This window comes from Rhamphochromis longiceps, linkage group LG22 (genome assembly GCF_057381845.1).
Source record: "Rhamphochromis longiceps isolate RC_006_pf linkage group LG22, R_longiceps_female_GT1.1, whole genome shotgun sequence".
NCBI classification, from domain to species: domain Eukaryota; kingdom Metazoa; phylum Chordata; class Actinopteri; order Cichliformes; family Cichlidae; genus Rhamphochromis; species Rhamphochromis longiceps.
Window position 1 is genome coordinate 27,045,416 of NC_140577.1, and position 27,685 is coordinate 27,073,100.

At 39.2% G+C, this 27,685-nt stretch overlaps 1 protein-coding gene across 2 annotated transcripts in view; it reads right to left on the minus strand.

Annotated features, from left to right (window-relative positions):
• Window positions 1-27,685, minus strand: part of pkib (protein kinase (cAMP-dependent, catalytic) inhibitor beta) — a 32,788-nt gene that overhangs the window by 4,365 nt on the left and 738 nt on the right. Inside the window, exons 2-3 of one of the 2 annotated variants that reach the window (XM_085395978.1) lie at window positions 27,019-27,342; window positions 819-903 (exon numbers count right to left, since the gene is read on the minus strand). The gene's annotated coding sequence lies outside the window, so the exon portion shown is untranslated. The remainder of the gene's footprint in view (window positions 1-818; window positions 904-27,018; window positions 27,343-27,685) is intronic. The other variant, XM_085395976.1, reaches the window with a different exon arrangement.

A 27,685-nucleotide genomic window follows, 5' to 3' on the forward strand; every position in this document is an offset into this window, starting at 1 on the left:
CCTCGAGCACAGTTGAAGCCTTGCTACTGAGCTCATCTAAGCTTTAAATGTCTCCATGGAGAAAGGCACTTTGCTTCCAACATGTTTACATTATTGCATGCTGGCAGCTAAAACTGTGGCTGCAGGTAGGAATCATGGCTATGACTGAGATACTTTAAAACATGTACGTACCTTTGGTTTTAAAATATGTAGCATTTATCAAGCTCAATACATAATTCTGAAAAATCTACCTACGATTAACATAAATGTTTTATATATTTAATCAGTACAAATGTGTAATCACACTTTCCACAAAGCCTGTGTCCACCCTCCTCCATACCACACAGGATGTACACATAGCAAGTTGCTAATAATTCATGCAGCTTTGATTAATTGATGTCAAAATGCTGTTGCACAGTTACCATTACCAATACTCTGTCCGGGGCCCATTCAAACAATTCATTTTCATACTTTATTTATTTAGTTGATTGCATTTATTTCCAATTCAACTGTATGTTTGATTTTTTTTCCTTTTATTTAATATGCCCAAAAAAATCCATTATTTTTCTCATTCTTAATAGTCAAATCTAAATATACAAAGTCAATAAAAATATAGCTGATCAGTGGGTAGACAATTACATCAAGGCTGGGTAGGATTCAAACAAATGCACAGGAAAACAAAATGTTGTATTTTGAGATTAACCTGAAAATACTACCAGAATTTAAGGACTTAGAGATATAAAAGAAAATAAGCTCTGACATGACAAAAATACTATATATATATTTAAAATTCTTCACTGCACTTCTTCTAGGTCAGCAGTCGAAATAAAACAGCTTACTGGCCATGTCAGCTTCCATCAGTTGTATCCGCCAATTGATGCAGCACTCAGATGGCACTGGGTCTAGTTTTCTGCCACTGGTCACCTGTGTATATGATTGGATATCATGATATAAACCAAATCACTATTTCTGTCAAGCTTAAAGGTTCCTTTTCATTGAAACATTATTTATATTCTGTCAGAAGGTGACCACGACAGACAGAACATTATGGAACTTCAAACAAATAACGAAAGAAATGCACAATGAAAAAATCATACTCAATTGTTGTTCACTTTTGCTCCTAGACAATAAATAAATAAGATTTAAAATAGAGAGAGCAGTGGACAGTGAGGCCTGACTACTATCTCTCTGCACTCTGTGTATAGCTGCCTGAGAGAACTTTTTGTGGCCAGGGAGTTGGTAGCGAGGGCCAATTACTTTAATCAGCATCAGCTTCCTGGCAACACATCTTTTAAAAACTAGGCTACAATATTACTGTCTCTTTGTTTCTAAGAAAAATCTTGCATTGTTCAATGCATCGCACTGTACTGATAAACAGGCAACTGTACACTATGAGTGTCATGGTCCTGGGTCGGTGACCCAGCGCTTTTAGTTTGTTATCATTTTCATGATGATGATTGTTTTAGTTCTGTGTTATATTCGGTCTGCCTCTGAGTCTGCGTCTGGATCTGTCTGTCTATGGTGTCACCCCATCTGTTTGTGAAGCTGTCTGTTTAGATCTGTGTCTTGTTTGGTTCCCCGTGTCTGAGTTTCCTGTTTTATTGTGAAGGTCTCTGTCTGATGTGAGTGTGTTCAGGTTACATTTCCCCTGTCCCGTCAGTTCTGATTTCTCCCAGCTGTGTTGCCCTCCTGTCCCTCATCCCCTGATTACTGGTGTGTATTTAAGCCCTGTGTGTTCTCCTGCCTGTTGTCGGCTCGTCTGCATTCATCCGTCTACCTCTGCGTTCTATGGTGTTCCTGTCTCTGCGTCTCTCTGCCCCGCACCCCTTTTGTATGGTCTCAGGTTTGTCACTTAGTTTCTCCCAGTTTAGGTTTCCGTTTGTAAAGTACTCATACCTCGTTGCCTGTTTTTGTCACCACCACCTTTGTAAATAAAACATCACTCGTATCATCAGTTTGCTGCATCTTGGGTCCTCCTTTTCCTCCACACCACACGGCTCCCTCCGCCAGCCGTGACAATGAGGATGCCACCGCTGCAGAGGGTGAAAACAATTTGTGGTGTAGCTGGCCTTTGTATGTAGTGTGTAGTGTATGCTACACTGAATTCCTCTGACTCTTCCTTTTAACAATATCCTCGTCTTTTGCACTTTAACCTGTCATATTCAGAAACTCGACCACCCGAGTTTTCTGTTTTCATTTTGTCTTTGATGATGCTCACTCCCTTTCATGTGGTCTGTCAAAACAAGGAAGTAATGGGATTTACTGACTTTATATTGACCCTATCCCATGTATCTCTAGTGAGGAAAGGTTATTGTGCACCACATATCTTTATTGCTTTAGTGTCTTGCCCTAGCTGTGTGTACGAAAACACTTTTCTCCACACCTAAGATATCAAAAGTAGTTATCTGAGTTACTGTTGGCTTCTTATCAGCTTGAAGAAGACTGACTATTCTCTTCTGACCTGTGATGTCAAACAAGATATTTTCACCTGCAGAAGCTCAGCTGACTGGGTAGCTTCTCTTTTTTGGAGCACTCTTTGTAAACCCTAAAGATTTCACCAGTTTCTGAAATACTCAGAGCAGCCCATGTGGCACAAACAACAATGCCACATTCAAAGTTACTTAAGTCACCTTGTTTCCCCAATTCTGATTCTTAATTTAAACGGCAGTCTACATGCCTCCATGTCATTAGCTGATTAGACTCAGTGTATATATAAAACAAACGTAAATATATAGAATGAAATATAATGACAGCTCTTTCGGAGTACTGAATACTGGGAGTCTGTGATCCACGTGCACATCTTCGACTTTTCATAATAATAGTACTTGATTAAACCGGAAAAGTGTATTTTTCTTAGAAAATGTTAAAAAAAAAAAAAACGCAGAAACTGGCTTCAGACAGAAGATGAAGCAGGTGGTATGTTCAGAAATTTTGCATCTGAAGGAAAAGAAGCAGAAGCCTGTTGACGATTACACAATAATCGGACGCACACTACTTCTAGTTGAGGTGTCAGATGTCAGACTATTCGTCCAAAGAGAGTAAAGGTTTTTTGTGTTTTCCCCCTTGAGGTCCCGTGCTGAGCTTTTACGGTAGCTGCCTTCACTTGCTGCTTCCTTATGGGTCTGTCTGTCTTCAGTTTTCTATTTAATAACTTAAAAAGGTCCTCTATTGGCTTTAGTTTAAAGTGCCTGACTTGACAATTGAAGCGTATCCAATTTCTTTGCTCTTGAGAAACTCTTGCGTTTGTAGTGTGCTTTGGGAAATTATCCATTTGCATCATTTGGCGAGTCTCAGCAGAGTACAGGTCTGTTCACTTCAGGATTCATCCTGCTACTTCTATCAGTCACATCATCAATAAACACTAGTGACCTGGTTCCACTGGCAGCCATGTGATAACACTGCCTCCACCTCTTTGATGATATCGCATGCTTCATATCACGAGCTGTTCCTTTCCTTCTGGAACCTTTTCCTTTCCCATCGTTCTGGTACAAATTAATCTTAGATGTTTAGTCTAATCCAGCCCTCTTGCTCTTGAGTGTAACCAGTGGTTTGCGCCTTGTTGTAAACCCTCTTCATTTCCATTTATGAAGGGACCTCGACACTGATACGCCTCCCTCCCTAATAATGTTCTTGACTTCTTTAGATGTTGTGAGGCTGTTTTTCTTAACCATGGAAATGTCATCATGCACTTTGTCTTTTGTTGTTTTTCCAGGCCCTATTGATGGTGAGCTGGCCCGTACATTGCTTTTTGTAAAGAATATACCAGATTGTGGATTTGGTCACTTCAAGGCTTTGCTCTCTCTGAAAGCTTTATCTTTGGTTTTGGTTTTTTTTTTTCAACATAACTGTGGCCTTCTTCACTTAAACTGACAACACTTTGGGATTCAACACTAAAACTATAAAAACAACAAAACACATATTCAACATTTCTTGAATCAACTTCGGATGTTTGCTTCATTTCATAAAATAACACAGAAACCATCAGCTAGCCATGAAACTGCTTGTTAGTCAATTGTCCAATTATTTTCGAGGCTACAAATGGAGGAGTGTGCATTTAAAACAGAAAACTTTCTATATGTAATTTCCAAACAGTTGATGCAAAATTTCATCCGCTAGAGCAGAAAGTCTGAATTTGAATCACATATTGACTGATTTCAAGTCTGTTGTGGTGGTTTATAGAAGCAAAACTACAAAAATTCTGTCTTTGTCCAACAAATTACAGACCTAAGTGTAAAGCCGTCATATTTACCAGTTGGTTTTAAATATTAGATGATTATTTGGCACTCTTAATTACAGTGTTTTGTTGCAATATTAACTGACTCAACGTGCAAGTCAAAGGGGTCAACTGAATAACATCAGCTGTCCTCATGTTTCTCAAATCACTACCATTAAATTCAAATATAAATACAAAGAATGAGCCATCTGTGTTCACATGAACACGTCACACCTGCAACTTTAAGTGATTTCAAGTGAATTACTTTGTGGCTGCAGTACTAAATTTAGCCATTCAGTAAGTTTATACTGTAGGCAAATCCAGAATATTGTTCCAAATTTCACCTCCAGGGCCACGTGTCAAAGCTTCTCTTTGTTCAGCTTGGAGTCTAACAATAGGCGTTTGGGTCACGCAGTAGGACGGATAGCTTGTCTCTCTGTGAAGTTTCAGTCTGGCTCAGAGGCTTCTCAAGCTGAGAAACTGATTATCACTGAAAAGCTCAGCTTTGACTGTTAATCCTGCTAATTAAAACCAAACTTTGGCTCTTACACTGACTTGCTATAACAACTTTTCATTTAATACCAGGTGGTGGCCACAGTCAGTCACTGCTGATCTGACAGCTTTCCAGGATGATTCAGCTCTGGGGTTTTTACACTGTCAGACTGAAGAGGAAGCTGAGAGGTTAAGAAGTTGTTTAGCCAGATAAAATCACTGGCTTTCAGTGGCTTCACTGCTGAAATATCAGAATAAGTAATAGCTATTGTTATTCCGGTCCTAATTAGAACACATGGTAACTTTCATTGAGCTACTGGATTAAGCACTGAACAGGCAGTGACCCATCATGTGAACAGTTTAATTTTAGCTGATAATCCAACAACAGTTTAGATGGGATTATCTTGTCAAGTAAACTGACCTACATAAGGTATCTGTGCCAGCTCAGGCAGACACAGGAACAAGCTGCAGGTGAATTATGCAAAAGGTTTATGTTATACAAGTCTTTTCATAAAAAAAAAGAGGTTGAAGCTGGCTTACAATAAAAAAAACTGAGGAAAGGTAAAGTCTATTTTCTCCTCTTCTTCTTTCAAACTCGTCACAGCTCTGCAATTACATAAAAACTCATTAATGTTGCAAATTGCTATCCAGGCTATTCCTAAACACAGCCACCGCTATTATTTTGTACCATATTATACACCACGTACTAAAGACATCCTGTCATGGGGCTACTGTGTAAATAATCATGCAGCTAAAATTATCCACTTACATTTGCCATGTGGGTATGTGCAAATGGAGTAAAAGCACTTTCACGTGTCTGCTTCTCGAGCTTTAAAAGGGAAGGCTTTAAACAGCACTAAACACATTTGATGTTGGAGGTTAGTTTCGACAACAACAGCACAGGGCATTGTCTCCAACCAACCTCACAGGCTCTCGGTGCCAAGGAGAAAGGGTCTTTTGTTGGCTTTTACAATGGCGCACCTGCTATTCTCAATGGAAATGCAAGAGGAAGGAGGCTAAGCAAGAAAGCTCTCAGTCCTAACAGAAAGAAACCACGAGTAGCAAAAAGAAAGCAACGCTGAGAGCTCGATATCTTAGACTGTGCATCCACACAACTGATGTCAACATAATTTCCCTTCTGTCGTGTGGAGAAAATGCCAAACTTGAAAGTCGATCCAACAAACCTTTACCAACAAATCACAATATGATGCATGTCATTTACTGAAGCTTTTGGTAGCGTCTCTGCTAACATTTACAATATAAAATGCAACGAACAGACATGGTCCTGACTCTGATGACTCAGTATTTTTTCATTAATTAATATTATATTACGTTTTGGTTTAATCTGGTTATGTCTTTGACTAAGATTTCTAGTTTTTAGGTTTTGGTTCCCAGGTTCTCTCTGTTTCCAAGTCAGTCATGTCTCTGTGTAAAGCCCGTGTCTCTGAATCTGTGTCGTGTTTCCTGTTTTACTGAAGGTTCGTGTCTTATGTCCTCCATGTCTCATCATGTTGATTCGGTTCAGCTGTGTCTCCCTCCTGTGTGCCATTTCCTTGTTTCCCTCTGTATATATTTAGTGTGTGTTATCCTTTGTTCTTCATCGGTCCGTCTGCCTGTCATCCCCTGTGTTACCTCTGCTGCCTACATTTGGTTGCCTACATTTGGGTCCACGTCTCTCTCGCGCGCGCGCCGCACAATTTGCCTCTGCAAATTGTGACACCAACTCAATATACTTTAGTTTGGTTCCAGAATTCCCTTTGCATTCATCTGGAATATCCAAAAAGATTTAATTTAAATAACTATGTTGTAAAATTTAGGGAGCAGAACTAAAGTCTGGCTCTAAACATATAGGTATATAATTAATCTTTTTAATTACTGTATGTTTAATTTTGTAATGTTTCACAACTTCAGAGTGTTTAGTGTTCAATTCATATCCGCTAAAAGACTAATAATGCATATTAATTTTAAAAGAAAACAGTTGGCACAAATCTCTCTTTTTTTTCATTAAAGAGAACAGACACCATTTCTCTAAATGGAATCATATAAACCACCGAGGACAACATAACCTCATAACCACATAATCATTCCTCTGTGCAATGACTGAAGACACTCGAGGGGAAATTGATTCTAAATAAGGACACTGTGTCCAATGGCGTGTCCAGCGGGGTGGCCTGGGGGGGCACAGGCCACCCCCCAAACCAGACTGGCCACCCCAGGTGCCACCCCAAAGGCAAAACAATAAAATTCAATCAAATATCAAATGTCCGATTATGTTTTCACGGTGACGCTCAGATATCCGAGTGTAAGTGAATGCAGCATCGCTTCTGCGCTATGCGCATCACGTTAGCAAAGGTAGGAGAGCCAAGCGCGAAAGATGGCACTGCAGGAAACAATTTTTCGGTGAAAGAAAATGAGGACAGAATAAATGTCCCGGTAAGTAATATTAAGTTTGTTGAGTTTAGTAAACTTCGGTGAAATTAGAATACCAAGGAAAAAAATAACACTTAAAGAATTATTGCAGCTGTGGAATATTTCAGACAGTATGCTACTGAGGGCAGCTAACATAAGAGTTATAAGATATAATCTAAGTCGTAACATTGCTGTATGGAGCTGCAGATTTGGTTGCAGGTTAACATAGCTGGACTGGCCATCGGGCATATCCCCAGTGACTTATTTTTTTTTTTTTTTTTGTAATGGCATGAACAATGAGAGGTGGTGGATTGGCCAGATGCAGGTCGATGTGTAGAAATAACTCCGTTGTTTGGTGGTGGCTATGACGGGGCTTCCACAGAGGCAACAGGTGGATGAGGGAAGGGGAGGCAGGAGGAGAGACCCGAAGCAGCCGCCAGTCCGAGTGTCAGGTGAACTGAACTTCAGGTAAGAAGTTATGACCTGCAGTCTATCTGGGTCAGATATAAACCAAGTTTAGGTGGAGTTTATTTTCATGTTGCTGACTTTTTACTGTCAGTTGCAATAACTCATACTGCGTTCTAGCCAGTTTGACGGAGTTTTTATACAGCTGGGTGGGTGCTATGATGTTACTGATAGTGAACTTTATTTTATTCATAAGGTTAGTAGAGTTGCCAACGGCTCCTTAAAAAATGGAATGGTCCCTCATTCAGAGAAAATATTACACGTTTCGTATTGAGCTGAGAAGAGACGCAGTTTGTCCCGGACTTTAGCTAGAATGGAAAAAAGACACAAAGCTGGAGTTATTCTGTCGTTACGCTGCACAGCTGCCTCTTCTTTCATTCTCTCCCCCTCCCTCTCCTGTTGCTACTTCAATCATGAAACTGATCAATGATCAGCTGATCGGCTTTTCTCTCTTGTTTATCGCCCACTTTGTGCCAGAAAGAGGAAACCAGCAGATGTCGCGCTAAACAACAGCAGCACGTTTAAGCTTGATCAGCTGTTGTTAGAATTTATTTAATATTAATTTCTAGTATCAGCTGATGTTTGCTGGAGCCACAGCTGTAAAGCTGCTGGTCATGATGTCTGTTTAGATATGTGGTGAGAGGGAAACATGAAGATGAAACCAGGAGATGTCCTTACTGAACCATCAGAGCTGAACAGGTGATGGAGAAACAGGTTTACCTTTTAGGTGACATGAATGAGTTGAAGTTATCAACTGTTTCTGAGAGACAAATAACACCAGGATCCTTTTTTATGTAGCTGACAGCTGGTAACTGTGCAGGGGCGGGTCTAGCAAAGTTTTGCCAGGGGGGGCAGGTAGGGCATTAACAGGGAAAGGTGGGCACAAAGAAATACTTTTCTTTCTTATTCTCATTTAAAATACCTAGTTTTTATTAAATAATTATCTAAATCTTACAACCAAAGTTTTTATCTGACGTAAAATGTATAGAAATCATACATATACCAACAAGACTGTACATCACTGTCACAACAGGGTTTGTTTTCAGTCAAAGTCTTTATGGCTTTACTACCTGGTGGGTCGGTCTGTAGTAAAAATGCCCAATTTTTTTGTCCCAGTCCAGCCCTGCAGGTTAATACTGGCAGTGTCACCATGCCAGCTGACTGTATTTTATCATCAGCCAGTGTTGTTCTTGATCAATATTACCAAAGTTTACGATAAGGCAGCATAGAAAGTATTTACTTGCTTTCAGGTTTCATTCAAATGTTAGTCTTTTCAGTTGTTTCCCCACTTTTTTCCTGTTTCAAAATCAAACACCAGTTTGTGAGAAGATTATCTTCTTTTTTTAACAGGCAGATAAAGTTTTGCATTGGCATTGGCTAATTTGTCAATTGTTTGTTACAAATGTTCGTATTTTAATTTTCAAAAATGTTTTTTGCCCAAAACATATGTGCACTATATGTCAGTAAAAATACTATGCAAATATTGCTGTCCTTGAATGCTGAGTAAACACTGACAAAGCACTGATTGTATCTCTTGTACTTTATCAACGCAGTATCTAAAAACTTTGCACAGTAGTGGTTAAAATCTCATTCTAATAAGAGTTAAAAGTGCATTTGGTTATTAGGTTTATAGGATTATTGAATTATGGTTAAGGGTTGGTAGAATTTCTTTTTAAAACATTATCTGCCAATTAAATCTGCCACCCTTCTCCAAATCTGTGCCCCTACCTGGCCCCCCCAACAAAAATTTTCTAGACACGCCACTGACTGTGTCCCCAAATTACATACATACATACAGCAACTGTAAAAACACTCCATTAAACGTTACTTAACTCAAAGCAATTCAAAGCCACCCAAAATTGAATTGATCATATTTAACCAGATGATACCTTCATTCTTTCTTATTTTGTCCATGGATGGAAATTATAGCCAGAGCTATAAAATGGTTAACGATTGTGATGTGAAAATTATTCTCCAAGCTCATATCTAGCACACATATAGGTCTGGTTCCAATCTAAATGCTGGATGGTTAAGTAAGTTTATGTGACTAATAAGCTGTGAGAGCAATGCTTTCTATGACAGTTTCTCTCACTCCCTCTTATTACATGCAGGATAACAACTGCTGAAGAGATTTTATTGCACTTACGGTAACATAACGAATGAAAGTCCTGAATACAGCTGATTAATTTAACACTGGTAACAGATGGTACTGAATATCTGCAGATACCTGGAGCAAGGGTGGCATTGACTCAGGAGCTAGAATGGGTTGCCAGTTATTCACAAGGTTGATTATTTGATCCATGGCTTCTTTAGACCATAAGACCAAGTGTCCTTGGCAGTTAGAAAAGCACTTATAAAAACAACGTATGAAGGCTTGAAAGTGGGTTGTATTAAAAAGCTCTTAAGTGTTTATTTACAGTAAAGAAGCACTATGCCCCCTTCCTGAATTCTTTCTCTTTATTTTGTTTGCCACTATAAATGTTTGCATGCTGACACAAACAAATGTCAGGCTACAAATTGGATAAAAGTCATTTTTTGAGACAAAATTATCATTATAGTCAAGATTTTCATAGTTTTATTGTATATTAAAGTATTTTGGTTCTGCAATGTTGTTCAGAGAAGTTAAAAAAAACAAAACGACACACTTTGGACTTTTGATTATACCAGTTGGAACATCAGCGATAACCAATGACATGTGCTGTTAACATAAAGGGCTAAGATCATGAAATTGGACTTACACATTGATAATCTGAGTGCAAAGGTTGTTAAAATGTTTTTCACATTACTGATCGATGTGCATCCATATAGTGCTGTGTAAAAGTATTTGCCCCTATCCTGATTTCTTACTTTTTTTGCCTAAGGGAAATACTTTTTCACAACATTGCGGGTGCCAATCTAATTACTCGTTATCAAGAAAAGACGTCGGAGCTGGAAAACAATGGAATTGTCCTTACTAATAACTTACGCAGTCAGATAAAGACAGATATTCACATGAAGTGCTTCAAATTTCAGTTCAAGTAGATGGACTCCCTAAACTCACTTGATGATATTCTTCACTGCAAAATCCATTTAATCAACCAGCAAATTCAGTGTAGTAACTTTGCAAAGTGACATCCATCAAAGCATTCATCTCGCTAAACAAGAGACAATAATAGATTTCTCTTCCCCGTGCACAGCAATCTGGCCGTGCCTGCTGCCTGAGGCTGACCTCTGCTCAGCTACAACACACTCTCATTCTCGCAGTGTGACAGGCAGACCTACTGCACACTCTACAGCTTCTTACCAAGTATAGCATATGAGCTGGCAATGATTAAATGTAACATTATAAGGCCGTTTTATCGCCATTTGCAGCAACATCAAGAGAAATATTTAATTACACATCAGCCAGCTGTCAGTACGGATGTTTTTCATAGTTACGTGCACCGCTATGCTGACTCTCATGCTCGCTCAGGAAGGAGGAACAGTAAAATATTAATCCTGAGCAGTTTTTAAGCAGTTTCCCTCAACAGACTGTGTCACCACACTAAATCCAACCCCTATATGTCCATCCCTCTTCTCCTATAGTCAGCGTATTAGTCAGTAAGACTGTGGGGGTTTAGGCTGGAAAACAGCCCGCCTGAAGAGGAGCTACAAAAGAAGTGATGTTTACACAGCCGGCACAGACACGAGAAGTTTTAGATGAATAAATAATGCCTGGGATTAAGTCCCTCGCTATTTTTAGTTCCTCATACCCTGTGATTAGACCCCGTTCTTCTCCTGACTTTTTTTTGAACTGTTATCCTAAAGCTTAACATGCTGTAGCTGCCATGGAAACTGCACCATTGTTATGAAGGCAGCTACAGTATATAGTGGAGGAGGGGAACCGAGGAGGAAACATTCAACTGCAGTTGTATGTTTGTTTTTTTCTAATAAAAATAAAAATGTGATTACATGACATGTAGTCTTAAGATTGAGACAATCAAAAGTGATGAAATATAAAGACGTGCAGTATTACGCAGTGCAAAACTATCAAGGTATACGTTTAATCACAACTAAGCAAAGCAATGATGGAAATAGCCCTCATCATCTCAGTCACATTAAACCAGGTGCACAGAAGGTCATGCATTTATGAGCGTAGACGAGGTGAAGCATGACACTGATATCAGCAGTTGGTTTTCAAAAAGCTACAATATTTCTTTTTCTTCCTAAGCAGCAGCAGTGAAGAGAGAGACAGAGACAGAAATGGAGGAAAAAGGGAGAGGTGAGACTGATCTAACGAGACACTGTGATCACAGCCTCCTTTCAGATCTCACAAACATCCAGGCAAATCTTCCGTCTTTCCCGCTGATCCGAGCGCCCTGTCTTCTCACCAAGGCTTCCTGCTTTTATGTTTCACAAACCAGACAGAAAATTCACCAGCGTAGGCTTTTACTTTGTAGATAATTTGCTTTTGGGGGGGGTGAGCATGTACATAAAAACCAGGATGACTTGGATGGTGCACAAAATCTCTTAAAAATGTTACATCTTATCCCTTTTTTCAAAAAAAGAAAATGTATGAATGATTTACTAAACATAAATCACATTTAAGGCCCTATATTAATGGTAATTGTTATTTCAGAGGGTAATCTTTCTGAAGGTGAAGTGAAACAGTTCACTTCACAGGCAAGTGAACTGTCCAATTGTAGCTAAGCGACTAACTTAAGTATTTTATTATATTCTATTCTGTACAGTTGTGTACTGTATTTATTCTTATTGTATTCTAATTTTTGCTTCATAACTTTGCACTGTCCACTTCCTGCTGTGACAAAACAAATTTCCCACGTGTGGGACTAATAAAGGTTATCTTATCTTAAACAGGCTTGGCAGGGATTTCAGCTTTGAATTTTTACACATGCCACAGATCTGTGCATTGTACTCTAGTCATGGTACAGATTTTGCAGTGTGCTTCTCTATTTTTAACCTTTCCAAAAGTGAAATAAGTAGATTACTTTGTTAAGTAGTAACCTAGTGTTACATTCAAGGCCAAGGAGTATTGTGTAACAGATCTGGCAGATGATTATGAATGCCGTCTTAAAGCCCTAGAGTCAAATTTTCAGTTGGAAGAGCTCTTTGTTTCTACATAGTACTGTTAGAAATACAACAAAATAAATCTGCTGCTGGCTCTTCACTGTATATTTTATAAGGCTACAGAAGTAGGGGGTCCACTGGGTCATCAAGGCTTACTTAGACTCTTTGCCCTAACATCATAATTTAGGAATTCCATATTTTCTGGTACTTGGAAAAGAATTCCAGTATCACGTGTTTCAGGTGACACGAGAAAAGGCCCCTTTCCCACTGGGAGCCAGTGGGGATATGTTTAAGCTAACATGAGAGGCCCACCACTCTAACGACAGTTGGTTTACTGGTGCATCCTCAGTGTTAAATGAAACTCATCATTTAGAATTATACAAAGCACACATGTGTTTGTTCGTTCTTTGTAATCACCTAAGCAGGATTATGATTAGTCTCAAGCCGATAAACTCAGCACGGACCAATATATCATCCAAATGTTGGATCGGTCACAAGAAACTTCATGTGTGACATCAAAGACTGGAAAGTTGAGATAGCAGGATGAGAAAGGTGTATATCCTTCACGAGGAAAAACAAGGATTTCAGTATCACAATCATTCAGTCCTAACAGAGTTTCAGAAAGAATCCACAACATAACAAGGATTTTTATATCATTCAGCTATACTGTTACTGGTAAAGTCCAAGTAGTACTTCACATCAAAGCCCTTTTAAGCAAACCGCCTTCTCTGTTATTAACCATGTTTAATGTGCAGTGGCAACAAAAACAAGCCTTTCTATAAAACGAGGCCCATAAAATGGGCTCCACTTTGCCAAATATGAGACAGATTGAGCAGCTTTTCAGAAGGGTCAATCACAACAACAGAACACCCAGCTATTTACAGCAATTAGCGCACTTGACAGAAAGCTGTAGAGAATGGCTGGCAGGCAGTGCTGGCAAAAGCTTTGGGGATGATCTGAAGAACAGACTGTTTTGGGGGAAGTACGACTTTTGAACGTCACGTTCTAATTAAGAACTGATCTCGACTGTGCGTAAATAAGCTCCGCATTGGAAAGGTCAAATATTAGAAAATCACATTGTCAAACCCTACACAATGACCTATTTTTTGTATTTCACCATTCATTACCCAACTGTTGCTATTGATCTCTGTGGTGTTTCTAATTAGACTAAGTGAAGGTGAGAATGGATTGGTGGCTTCGGTGCATGATCTTTACTTGCCCTTTACAGGTCAGCACACACATTATCTAACTTCTAAGTAGGAATTCTACTCAGGTTGTGAAAAGTGTTTCATCTTCTTGATTTCTTGTAACAGAAGAGGGAGATCGCCTTGTAATCGGAAGGTTGCTGGTTCGAGCCCCGGCTTGGACAGTCTCGGTCGTTGTGTCCTTGGGCAAGACACTTCACCCGTTGCCTACTGGTGGTGGTCAGAGGGCTCAGTGGCGCCAGTGTCCGGCAGCCTCGCCTCTGTCAGTGCGCCCCAGGGTGGCTGTGGCTACAACGTAGCTTGCCATCACCAGTGTGTGAATGTGTGGATGACTGGATGTGTAAAGCGCTTTGGGGTCCTTAGGGACTAGTAAAGCGCTATACAAATACAGGCCATTAAATAATTCTGATGATGTCAGGGTTACTGTGCAACTTTTAATTAAAAGCCTTCATTGTAAATATTAATTTAAGGGTATCCGCATTTTGTATTTAGTGACAAATGTAAGGTTCAACACTGGAGCTTGACCCATACCATCAACTAAAAGTAAGGATGTCCCCATCTTTACTGCATTTTTCTGTATACATGGCTTACAAAATCACAATGCTTCCTTTAATGAACCACCAAATTTTCTTAAGTTATCAACCACTTAGACCTGAGGTCTCAAACTCGCAGCCCAGGACCACTAGCAGCCCACTTCAGCGCTACTTGTGGCCCATATATTGATGTAAAGACATATAAAGTAATTTGGCCCTTGACGTTACTTTCTCTGTTAGGGAGGATTTATTTGTTGTTGAGTTCAATGTTAAAATAAGTTCTTTAAAAAGAAAAAAATATTTAACATGAAGGCAATATGAGCAGAGAGTACAAACATGTTGAGGGATTGGCTGTGTTAGTTCAGTGAGAGAGTTATTTGTAAAGAAAACTATTTTCACTGGGAGTCAAAAACTAATGTTTACCATTTTGTCTGCATTTTATTTTTTAAATACAAACTAAATGATAGCAGAAGTGCTGCCACAAATCTGGCCAGAAAGCGAGCGTCAATTTGTTTATTTGGTAGTTCAATGAAAGGCTTCAACATCGAAAAGGATAATCGATTAATTAAATGACAGACAGCTATAAAAAAAAGAAATCAAGAAAAAAGAAAACTAAACTTACAACTACACTAATATAGATGTCTTTGAACTTAATGTTGCAACTTATAATACTTATCTTATTTGAGTTACGTCATTAAAAAAACATTAATTTTAAGAGTTTGATCCAACTTCGAGAGGAGTCCTCCAGGAATAACATGGTAAAAAAAATAAACATGTAAAAACCCTTGCAAACAGATTAACAAAGGAAACATACAGTACTGTGAAAAATATTCGCCCTTTCCTAATTTCTCACTTATTTCACAATCTAAAGAAACTTAACAGATGAGAGACAACGTTACTGTCATCCATCTATCTGGATTCAAAACAAAAGAAAACTACTTCCAAGGCTTCGGGACTTCAGCAAACAACACTGAGAACCATTATCCAAAACTGGAGAAAACTTAGCAGTGTTACCCCTCCTAAGGATGGCCAGCCTAGCAAAAACTACTCTAAGAGTGCATCAGGCACTCACCTAGGAGGTCACAAAAGAACCCAGAACAACATCTAAAAAACTACAAGCCTAGCTTTCTATTGGTTAAGGAGAGTGTTCATGACTCGACAATAAGGAAGAGACTGGGCAAAAAATGGCATCTACAATTTAGTTCCAAGACTAAAACTATTGATTAAGAAAAAGAATACAAACACATTTGCCAAAAAACCTTTTTGATGATCCCCAGGAATTCGGACAAAATATTCTCTGCATTGACACGACATTTCACAAACGAACATCACACCAACAGTCAAAGTCAAAGTAAACTTTATTGTCATCTCTGCTATATACAGTACAGTATATAGAGAGATGAGACAAATATGGTGGTGGTAGTGTGATGGTCAGGAGTTGCTTTGTTGCTTCAGGACCCGGACAACTTGCTATAACTGATGGAACCATGAGTTTTGCTCTCTTCCTAAAGGAGAATGTCTGGCCATGAGTTTCATGAGTTTTACACTTCAGATGACAATGATCTGAAACACACTTACAAGTCTACCTCTAATTTGGCCATTCAACCACCTTTATTTTAGAGCCATTAAAAGTCCAGGCTCAAAAACTCAAGAAATATCCAATGTAGCTAAAATTCTGCAACTAAGTAAGTTGCAAGTTATCACAAATGTTTGACTACAGTTTTTTCTGCCCACAGTGGCACGATCAGTTATTAGTTTTAGAGGCCAATTACTTTTTACATAGGGCCAGGTAGGTTTGGAATCTAATGAAAACATATAAAAACTGCATTTTGTATTTATTCAAGTTATCCTTGTTAAAAAAAAATAATAATATTTTTTTTAAATCAGAAACAGAGCACATGCTTTTTTTCCCCACAGCAAACTAAGGTGCACATGGATCAGAAAGAATTAGAAAACATTTTAAACCTTTGGACTCAGATTAGGAATCTGTGAGTTCTATTTCATGACCTTTGCCCTATATATTAACGATTCATCCGAATAACTAGCATACTCATGATACATGATAGGTTTTTGTTTATCATTTATAATCCCACTGGTGATATTAAGAGTCCAAAAAGCTATTTGCTAACTATTTTCTAAACAAGAGTCCAAAACCAATGTTGATACACAATAAATCTGAGAAATCTTGACAATAAAGAACATTTTGCATTAATAAATTGATTTTTATCCAAATTTTGGCATGATAATTATTATAGTATGTATACAGTCTTAAATTAGTAATATCCATTGCTACACAGCACATGCATGATGCAAGAAGGACAGTGCATACTGCTGTCATATCAATATATTGGCATAAGACCTGTTGCTTTGCAAAGTGCAACCAAGGCCATCATCCACCCTGAGGCATCCTCTGAAGAGAGTGTTGTGTCAGCAGCGATGTGGCACAGGCGGATGCAGCTACATGTGCTGCCCGGGCAATTGGGGCATTGGTCCACACAAAAACACATGCGCATACAGAGCTGTCACCCTATGTCAGCAGAGGCATCTCACTTTTGTGTTGGGTTTGTTTGTGACTAAAGCTGCACTGACCTCCTAATTCTAACCTAACAGTGATAGAGGAGGATGTTAGAGCCAATTCTATACTGAAGTTTAAACTTATCAGCAAAGAGCATTTTCCCAGCATTTCCTTTAGCTTCTCCTGAAAAAAACAACAGCAACTATATCTCAGTGACCAGACATGAAATAGGGCTAAAATATAACCTGTTTACCTACATCAGGAATCCACAACATTGAAAAGTGCAAGGACGGATGTCATTGGCTGTATATGTGTTCTATAGTTTAAATAGAGGAACAATGGTCAGCATTTTCAAACCGTCTCTCCAGAAAAAAGCCCCCACAGCTAGAGCAGGGCGATATGACCAAAAATATTTATCACGATATACATTTGAAAATTTGCGATAACGATATAACTGACGATATAATTGACACTAGACAAAATACTTTACAACTCCACAACTTTATTAGTGCAAAAAGAAAAACCCCATCAATGTATTTACACTTAAACAAGCAGCTGTTTTTATGTGCATTAAAGTTATATAAAAATTTAACAGTGCAAATACAAATTCCTTGCTGACAGTTTAACCAAAAGGCATTTCAAGTGGAAATTGGCCGACATATCCTCAGCATAACCACGTATAATATCCACAAAACTTAAAAAGAGGTTATACACACACAATACGGTAATATTATGTGGAAGCGCAGTACGTATCACTCCGCGAGGCTCCTGCCTACGATAGCCGTAATGCTCCGACAATCCATCAAGCGGTGCGGGTTCGTAGCTTAGTCGTACTAAAACAGTTGACAGATTTTCGAGTGCCGTGTACGACATAAAATTGTTTCGAGGTCAGTAAACACAACCAGAATTCATACATAAGGCACACGGGATTATAAGGGGCACTGTCGATTTTCAGAAAAATCAAAGGATTGAAAAACAAAGGCACTGCGCATGGGCGTTTTACCCATATTTTATCGCGATATTTCATTTTCTTATCGTTGCCCAACATTATACCGGTGTTACCGTGAATGGTATGATATGGCCCAGCCCTACTCACAGCAAAAGAGAAAAATAACATCCATGGCACAGCTGCACATCTCCAGTTTTCAAAGTGCCAGAAATGAACAGATTAGAGCCTAATCTGACACCAGAAGGATGTGAGTGTGTGGATTTTTCTCTTTTTGAAAACAGCTATTAGCTACAAATAACAATATGAGGGAGGTGAGGGTGAACCACAATACCAAACAGTGTACTATAAAGCCCCACAAAGGCAAGGAGAGCAGCAGATTAAGAGAATAAAGTATTTTCATCATTAGTAAGGATACACTGATCAACAGTTCTGACTACAACAAAAAAGGGCAATCTAAGCAGCTGAATTTATTCAGTTCAATTCTGTGTCTGCAGCAGAGCAACATTTGTTGCTAACCCCTTGGCACCCCCCATTTGCAAGGGATAAATGTGTATTCCTAGAATGGTTGGCATGTGGTTGCTGGAACTTGGTCACATGATCGCAAAGAGTACTGCACCAAAAACCTCCTTATAATCATCTTGGTTGCTAGGAGATGGCAAATAACCTCCAAGTGGTCATGAAAGCTGAAAATCTGCAATGAAACCCAGGAACAATGTTTTGTGCTGCACCACAAACCTCTTTGTGATCTATTTTGCCTAGCACCTGAGCAAATTTCCTAGTTACCAAAGCAATCCCAAGCAGGACTTCCATACAGTACTATATAGCTTTGTAACCACTTTCACATAGTGACAACAAGCAACCTCCAGCAGTTGGCAGTTGCCAACTACCAATAACAATGGAAGTATTCAATAAAGACTCTCACATTGAAATAGTAGTAGTCTAAAAACCTTTTGAGTTCTTGAAGGTTCAATGAATATTTGTTCAAGAACATTAGTTGTATAATGGATGTCAAAGCTCTTCTCTTTCCCTTTGAGAATCGGGACAGATCACAAATCTACAGTGGGTTTAACTGTTAAAAATCAGAATGTTTTAATTGAACATTTAAGATTTTCTAATATTTCCACCTTGCTGCCATACGTAGATGCAAATGTGCCAAGTTGCCAGGTACAGCCACAGCGAGGCCTCCTCAACCAAACACTTCTCAATGGTGCCCACTGAAACACTGAAACTGAAACATCTGAACCTTTCACTCTTTGACAGCCTCTTCATTTACCAATCAGCAGAATGAATTCGTCACATGGTTGATGTCTGACAAACTGTTTTGAGATGCTGTGCCCGTTTCTGGGGCAGTAAGCATCTCACGCTATAATTACAGAGAAAAACGAAGCAGCGGATTCTATTGTATGGTCTGATATAGGGCTGGGCGATATGACCCAAAATTCATATCTCGATATTTTTTAGCTGGATGGCGATATAAGATATATATCTCGATTTTTTTTTTTAAGCCATAAAGTAAGAACAAAAAGAGAGTTCTTAGTCAAAGCTGTGTCCCAGATGTCACACAGGCACTTTTATTAACATACAGCACAGATGTACATGAAAAATTACTCAAAATTAAATTATGAGAATTCATTAAATAATAATGCTCCATAAATAAAAGAAAACAAGGTTGTTTTTGTGCTAAACAAAGAGCTCACAATTGTGCAGTCAAAATGTAAACTAAAAGACGCTGAGCGTAATAACAAAGACAGATTTCACAGCTGCTCTGTTCCCAAGTTTTACTGTGTGACTGATAGCCTGGAGTTTGAAATCCGCTTCATAACCACCTCTCTTACAGGTGCCATTTATGGTCCTTATACACACACAATACGGTAATATTACGTTGATGCACAGTACGTATCACTCCGCGAAGCTCCTCGGTAGCCGTAATGCGCCGACAATCTATCAAGCGGTGCAGCTCCGTAGCTTACGAAAGTCGTACTCAAACATTTTTGACAGATTGCTGAGCGCCGTGTACCACATAAAATCGGTTCGCGGCCATCAAGCACAACCAGAATTCATACATAAGGCGCGCTATCAACTTTTGAGAGAATGAAAGGATTTTAGGGTTAGCGCTGTTAGCTCGTTAGCATGTTTAGCTCGTTAGCACGTTGACGCCGTCCAGCCCCACGCATGGGGCGATGCGCAGTAACTCGTTAACGGAGATTTGCCGTGTCCGTCTTGTCGCTGCCTGCACGTGAAGCGATGGGGGAGGAGGGGGAGTTGTCTTCAGTGAAGGCGAGGCGGAGTAACGTTGCGTAGAGACAAAAGTGGACGAAAGAGAGGCAAACTTGCGGCTCCACAACTATAATTATAACGTAACATAGACTATATCGATATAAAGGATATTGTCACATCTTATATCTCGTATAAAAATATATCGATATGTTTTAAAAACTCGATATATCGCCCAGCGCTAGTCTGATACACTGATAGGGTCATTGACCTGTGGATTTGATGGATGCCTTGGGAATTACAAAAAAGCCTTTGTCTCCATAGCAAACCATCCATCCCATCATCGACTGTTCCCTTCCCATCTAATCAGTATGGATAAGCTGGCAGCAGGAGAGATGACACTGATGAACCCCCGTCCTTTCCCATAGAGTCAGGCAGTGGCATGCTATGAAGTTTTGTTGCCACCCCACTGCCTTGCATCAGGCAGGGCTGCTGTGAAAACAGGCATGAAGAGGTTGAGGTCAGAACAGTCTAACACAACCCTCTGTTCCTATTATCATCTGCTGTCCTCTGCATCTCAGCAAAACATCCCTGCCATTTCATATGCCCTCCACAGCCAGGTGGGAAAAGAACTGACTGACATGTTTTAATGGCAGAAAGATAAAAGTAGCAGCAGCTAAATGGCAGCAAGCCATAGGTCACAGTAAAGGGCAACAGGCTTTACAGAAGTAGCGGCTTGGACTACACTCTTATAGGTCACTGGTCAATACATAGGAATAATGAATGACTTGCATTTTGCACAGAAAATTACTGCTTCCAACCTCAAATAGGCAAACCCCATAATCAATGGGAATTGCATTCAGCACCTGGTGGTAAAACTGTTAGCGACAGGCGACAGTTAGCTGTTGCCGTCTCTCTCTTGCAGCAGAGAGTCGAAATTCCAACTTTAAAAGTGGGCCCATCTTCATCAAAACTTCATCCATCTTCGAGCACAAATTTAAGGCAGACAGCAGATGTGTTCACACATCGCAGCTTCAAAACAACACGTGGTCCTTTACTTTCAGTCTTGAGCTATGAAAGAAGGGCCAGAGCATAAGTCTCACTGAAACATTCTGAGCATTCCCCTTTACGAATTTCTGATAGAGAGCAGAACTCGTGGTTCCATCAATTATGGCAAGTTGTCCAGGTCATGAAGCAGCAAAGTATCCCTAGATCACACTACCACCACCATGTTTAACTGTTGGTGTGATGTTATTTTTTATAACATTCTTTGTTAGTTTCATGTCAGATGTAACAGAAAGCTTCCAAAAAATGAAACAGACCTCAACAGTCCGCAGAATATTTTCCCAAAATTCTTGGGGATCATCAAGGCGGATTTATTTTGGCAAATGTAAACCCTAATAGATTTGTAATCCTTTCCAAACTGAGGGGGGTGCTATTTAATTTTTTTTTCCAAATTTAGTTTTTTCCATCTCCAAAACATAGGGTTGGGGTTATTGAATCTCAAAGGACTAAAAGAAGTTAACAAAGTGCCTCCAGCAGGATAACTATCACTTGTCATGGCTGCCCTTCTCTGAGTCAAGTTCTGCTAGAGGTTTCTTCCTGTTAAAAGGGAGTTCTTTCTTCCCGCCGTTGCCAAAAGGTTTGTCATAAAGGAATGTCTGATTGTTGGTGTTTTCTCTTTAAGGTTGTAGGTTCTTTATCTTCCCATATAAAATGCTTTAAAGCAACTATATAAATAAAAATAAACTGAAATTGAAACAAGCTGATCATTTTCAAAATTAGATTCATCAGCTTTGTGGATACGGTCATTTCTAAATGCATTGATTTTTTTGTCAAGATTTTGTCAGTTACTTATAACACTCTGAGCCGAGTTGATTTCTTTGCAAAGTGCTGCATAAATAAAGTCTGATTGATCATTAGCGTACTTAATATTCTGATGAACATGTCATTTGTGAGTGTGTATATGTGTTTTTTATCATAAAGATTTTTATAACAATTATTATTTAAATGTATCTGTGGCTGGTGTGGTTTGTGGCTCAGCTGCAGGGAAGGAGTGGAGCAGCGGGTTCAGAATGTGGTGTCAGGGAAGGTTGGTTTTCGCAGCCGGCAAGCATCATCTAATCATGCCTTCCCTATTTCAGTAGCGGCCAGGCCGCAGAGGAGGAGAGAGCTGCTGGAGCAAAGAGCCGGTGCAAAGTCGGAACAGTGAGCACTGCAAAGTGTTGAAGCGCACAGTGAAAAGCCACAGAAACACTGAATATAATAAAAAGCAAAACGTGACCTTCTGAGTCGCGTCGGGTCCTTTCGATTACAGTAGTGTTACTTACATATTAAAATATCTGTATAACCCAATAAGAAAACAATATCTCCAAAAAGTCAAAGTGCCATGATGTCATTACTCCATTATGGTATTGGTGTGTGTGTCTATCGTTATCATTCAGTTTTAATAATGCATCGGATTAGTTTAGTGGCTCCGTTGTTAGCTTTCTCCTGCTGTTTGCCATTTACAACCTCTGAGTTTCATCTTCTTTACTGCAAGATGATAAATGCCACCACTATAAGTTATTAAATAGTGACTCTAGTGCAGGGGTGGGCAACTCCAGGCCTCGAGGGCCGGTGTCCCTGCAGGTTTTAGATGTGTCCTTGAACCAACACAGCTGATTTAAATGGCTAAATTAGGTCCTCAACATGTCCTGAAGTTCTCCAGAGGCCTGGTAACGAACTAATCATGTGATTCAGGTGTGTTGACCCAAGGTGAGATCTAAAACCTGCAGGACACCGGCCCTCGGGGCCTGGAATTGCCCACCCCTGCTCTAGTGGGTTAAATTGGTGGATGAACCTTTTAGAATAACAGCAATTTTTAATCTAACTTTTAATATCATAAAAGTATTGCAATAGTTTAGCAGTATGGCTAAGTATGACATTTTCTCCCACCTCTAAAACAATCTGTGGTATTAGCAGCAGGACTACCTCGTTAGACTACCTAATTACATTAAAAAAAAACTAAACACTAGAACTACCGACAATGGTGCATTTTAGCTGGATAAATGGCTTATAGCTAACCTCCATACTGTAAATTTGTTAATGCGTAATCTGTAATAAATTAGTCATTAAAGTTGCTGTTGAGAATCAATCTAAAGTGTGTTTTTAGTGCTCAAGTAGAAAATCGCTATATAAAAACCAGTCCACTTATCATATATTGTAAACTAATCCCTCTAATCTTTTTGCCAACAAAATGTTCAAGTTTTGAGAATTATTACAGAATTTTGCTCAACACAACACATCAGCTTTTAATATCTTTGGTCTAAAGATCATCAGTGTTGCTTAAACTTCGATACACGCTAGTTCTTACTCAGTCTTGGCTTTTAATGAGAGGAACTGTTAGATAAGAGCTGAAGATAAGCTGCTCAGCAATGTGGAGGCCACTGAAGATTAAACAGTTTTATAGGTAGAGCAGTCACCTGATTACTGATAACATTGGCATGCTTGGTTCTTGTAAAAGATAAAATTATGCTGACTGGAACTGTTTTCAGGAGGTTACTGATAAAGGACTGAGCAACGAACCACATCTGGCACTTCTGGGACTGCGAAATCACAACGGGTGGGAGGAGAGCATGGTGTGATGCCATCATCTGTCGGCCATCATCAATGTTAAAACAAAGTGACGTGAAGACTGATTCTCAAGAAAGACCAGGATGCAGTACAATCCTTCCACTCCTGCATCGTATAATGCTTACACAAGTACATTTGAAAAGCTTCGAAACTTTTATGTTTTTGTATTTTACCAACATCAGAGCTGGTATGATCACTATTTAAGAAAGATTTGTTTTAATGTAACAAAATGGTCAATTCATTTAAAGCTAAATGTAAGCCAACAACATACGTTAAAAGTGACACCTCTTATGTAAGCAGCTTTACAAAGCTTTTGAGCCTATTTTAGCTACTTGTTTTGGTTTCGCTGTTCATTTGTTTTGGTTTATTCGCACTGCTCTCATTGAGACTGTTTAGCAAAAAGTGGAGCCTGACTGATTTATTGGCAGTCCGATATTATTGGGTGATCTTAGCTATTTGGTGATCTATTGGCACCAGCATTCAACAAATTACCAGAGGGTATTCTGCAACTTCCTAGGTGGCAACACGTTTGGAATATCACAAGCACAATAACTATCTGCTCTGACCAGAGTTGGCAGAGCATGAACAAGAATAAAAGTTTCTTGTTTAGGCCAAGTTACTAGTAGCTCATAACCTAAGATAGATGCTGTTCATTACCCAGGCTTCTGTCATAAAATGGAACTCATTTGCCATTTTGGTTAAAGCCCAATGTATATAAGATTATATGTATATAGGTCCTATATACATATAATCCTATATTATAGGATTATATGTATATAGGATTATATGTATATAGGATTATATGTATATAGGATTTTTAAGATCAATGTCAGTAACAATATTTGGTGATTTTAAAAATCCAAAATATTCTAATATATCAGCCAGGTTTTATTTTTTTTGCTCTTTTAGACACACGAAACATAAACAGATTTCCCTAACTTTTGTTATGTGTACTATACTCTTTGACGCTCTCCATTTAGCTGGTTGTTGCGTTTATGTAGGGGGTTGCAAACGTATGTTTTCCTAATACTGCTGAGTGCCCTCTGGTGGAAAACTGTACAACGTAAAATAATGTACAATGTTAAATTTTCCCTTATTAGCAAATAGATCAGCAAATAGTTAACATCGGTCAATAATACTGGCCTACCAATAAAAATCAGATCGGCTCTATTTTTTGTTTTAAACCGAGAATTACGCAACTGTTACCCACTTCCAAATTCCTGGTATCATACTGGGAGTTGAATGAAACCTAAACAGCCCCACTAAGTAATGACAATATTCTTCAAATAGCTAGAAACACAACTTTAGATAAATGCTAATCTTGCTGAGGCAGTTGTTTGCCAACACTGCTGTGACTATACAGTATAAAAGGTTACAATAGGTCTTTTTTTTTAACATCAAAAGGATTCCTTTTGTAGAAGAACGAATAAGTTACAATAAACACGACCAAAACTCAAAAATAAATGAATAAAAATTAATAACAACACGGGCAGGGTTTGGTAATCTTTACAAAAGCGCTATTTTACAACAATTTCCTACATAAAAAACAAAAAGGTACGGAGCCTTGAGACATAATGGAGCGTTATAATACCTGCTTATTAAGCCATGTCTATTGTCTCAAAAACATTTTTAACTGTTGTCACAAATTTTCCGATGTTTGAATAAATAAAGTACATGCTGTCTAATTCAATTCAGTTTTATTTATACAGTGTCAAAATGACAACAACAGTTGCCTCAAGGAGCTTTATACTCTAAGGTCTAATCTTATCTTAATGAAGTCGCCACCGCCTATTAAGTATAAATTAACCTATCGATATATATTAATATTCTACCACATGTGACTATTCTGCAGTTGGCTGGTTAGGAGGATTATTTAACTATAATCACTGCAATATTTGATTATTTTAAATACTAGAAAAACAGAACAACAGTGAAAAAGAAAAAATGTGTAGGCCCACATTGAAATAGAGTAACTAGAAAGCTCTGCGGGCCACTTTGAGCCTTACCTATCCAAGAACAAATAAAATTAAAAGTATTCCATTTCATAACAAATAGCAGCCCAACAGCTTTGAATATAGTCAATTTTAATTTAATGAAGACAAACTATATATGTGTCTACATCCACTGCTATTGAGGTTCAGCAAAATCAAGAGTTTAATTTTCACATTCCTTTAGTGGTTTTGTGAAAAACAAAGGGAGCCACTGGTTTGAGACCGCATTGCCCACACAGCGTGATTGACAGGTATCACTGCATCACAGAGGCCAAAAAAAAAGCCCCACTGGTGCCAGCTACTGATCAGAACTGAGGCTGATTCTCAAACATGACCTCATGGTGATGTAATTAACACAGGGTGAAATCATAAATTGAAACCAAGTGCCTCGGAGCTAAAATGACTATGAAAAATAGGAAGGCTCTGCTAACACCCAGGCCGACCCCGGACTGCAATTTCTTTACCTGACATTGTACAACTATGATTCACTACAGAGCTCGTGCAAGACGATGCAACACAGAGAGGCAGGCAGACAGGGTTTTAAATCCTGAGCTGTTTTTGGGAACATGTTTAGCTTCACCAAAGCATAAAGACTGAGGCTTGTTCAAGGCCCTTTGCTCACTAGGGGGTCTGAAACTTATGGATAAGGACAAACATAGCAAGGCTATTAAGAGTTTAGTAGATTAAAGGGTTTAACAGTGTCACCTGTTAATATATAACAGGCAGGTATGAAGCATTATAAAAGATTAATTTTAGTGAAGGTTTAGAGTTTCCAGCCTCTTGTAGTGATGTTTGTGGTAGATTATGTATCTGTATCCTTATGAAAAAAAGGTCTCCTTTAAAATGAAACCAAAAGCCTGTTCTCCTGCGAACATCCATCATTGTTTTCAATCATTTTAAACGCAGCCTGAGAATTATCTCAACACTTCATGCCTGAAGGTCACAGTTTACCCACCTTTTAATAAACCAAAGCAGATAATCCAGCTACCATCAACCTCGCTGCTGGGAGCCTGTGGCATTTTTATGTGAACAGCTGATGCGCTCAGTGCTACCAGCTCATACGGAGTTGACAGGTAGGCTGCTGGAGTTGACACCTGTCAACGTTTACAATAAGGTGCTGTTCGGTTTGAACGAGCCTTCAGCTGGTGCCAGATGTGAGTGCTGCTGGCAGATAAGTCGATGCTCCTGTTGCTTTCTCTCTCTCTTTTTTTAATCACTTTCGGCTCACATAATGGCTCCAGCATGCCACAATAATTCCACCCTGCCTTTAATCTATGGAACCAGCAGCTCTCCTGCAGTCTGCCTCGGAGGCACATGAGCAGGCAACAGTCTGCTGTCCTACCTGTAGAGCAGAACAAGTGTAGGTATATGTGCGCAACGACGAACACTCACCAACTGATTTCAGTGCGCTTCAGGCGAGGGGGGGCATAAGGGACCTCCAAGGAGTAAGAAGTTGGAATTAGCCGCCAGCCACCATCTTCCGCAGGGACGAAGAAGAGAATGTGCGCAGTGTCAAGGAGTCCGTCCGATACGACACACCACACCGCCTCATTCCAGATGACAGCGCCGGACCCGCGGCACGGTGGACTAAATGATGAGCGGTGACAGCACACGGACAGAGGAACGCTTCACTGCGCGCTCAGCAGCGGCAACAAGGAGGCGGGTCAAGACGCACGTGCTTAGGCCGGGAGATACAGGAAGAGAGGGTAACTCGGCCTTCAAAATAAGAGCAACAGCAAGCGTTAGAAAAAGTAGGCAAGATGACAGAAACAGAAAGATTCATTGAATATATGGATTAAAAAAAATAAAGCAGTACTTAGTTGTAATGTCAAGTAATTTTACAATGACAGCAAATCCGCTTTGTATTTAGTGGACGACAGTGACAGCCATAAAAAGTTAAAAACAAGCAGGAGGGATTTGGAAAGCTTGAAGAGTTTGACTAAATAAAATAGAAAATGTGAAAACAACCAATTAAAAATATGCAAATAGCATATAGATGATTTATTATTATTATTATTGCTAATAGGGCTGCCACAAACGATTATTTTGATAGTCGACT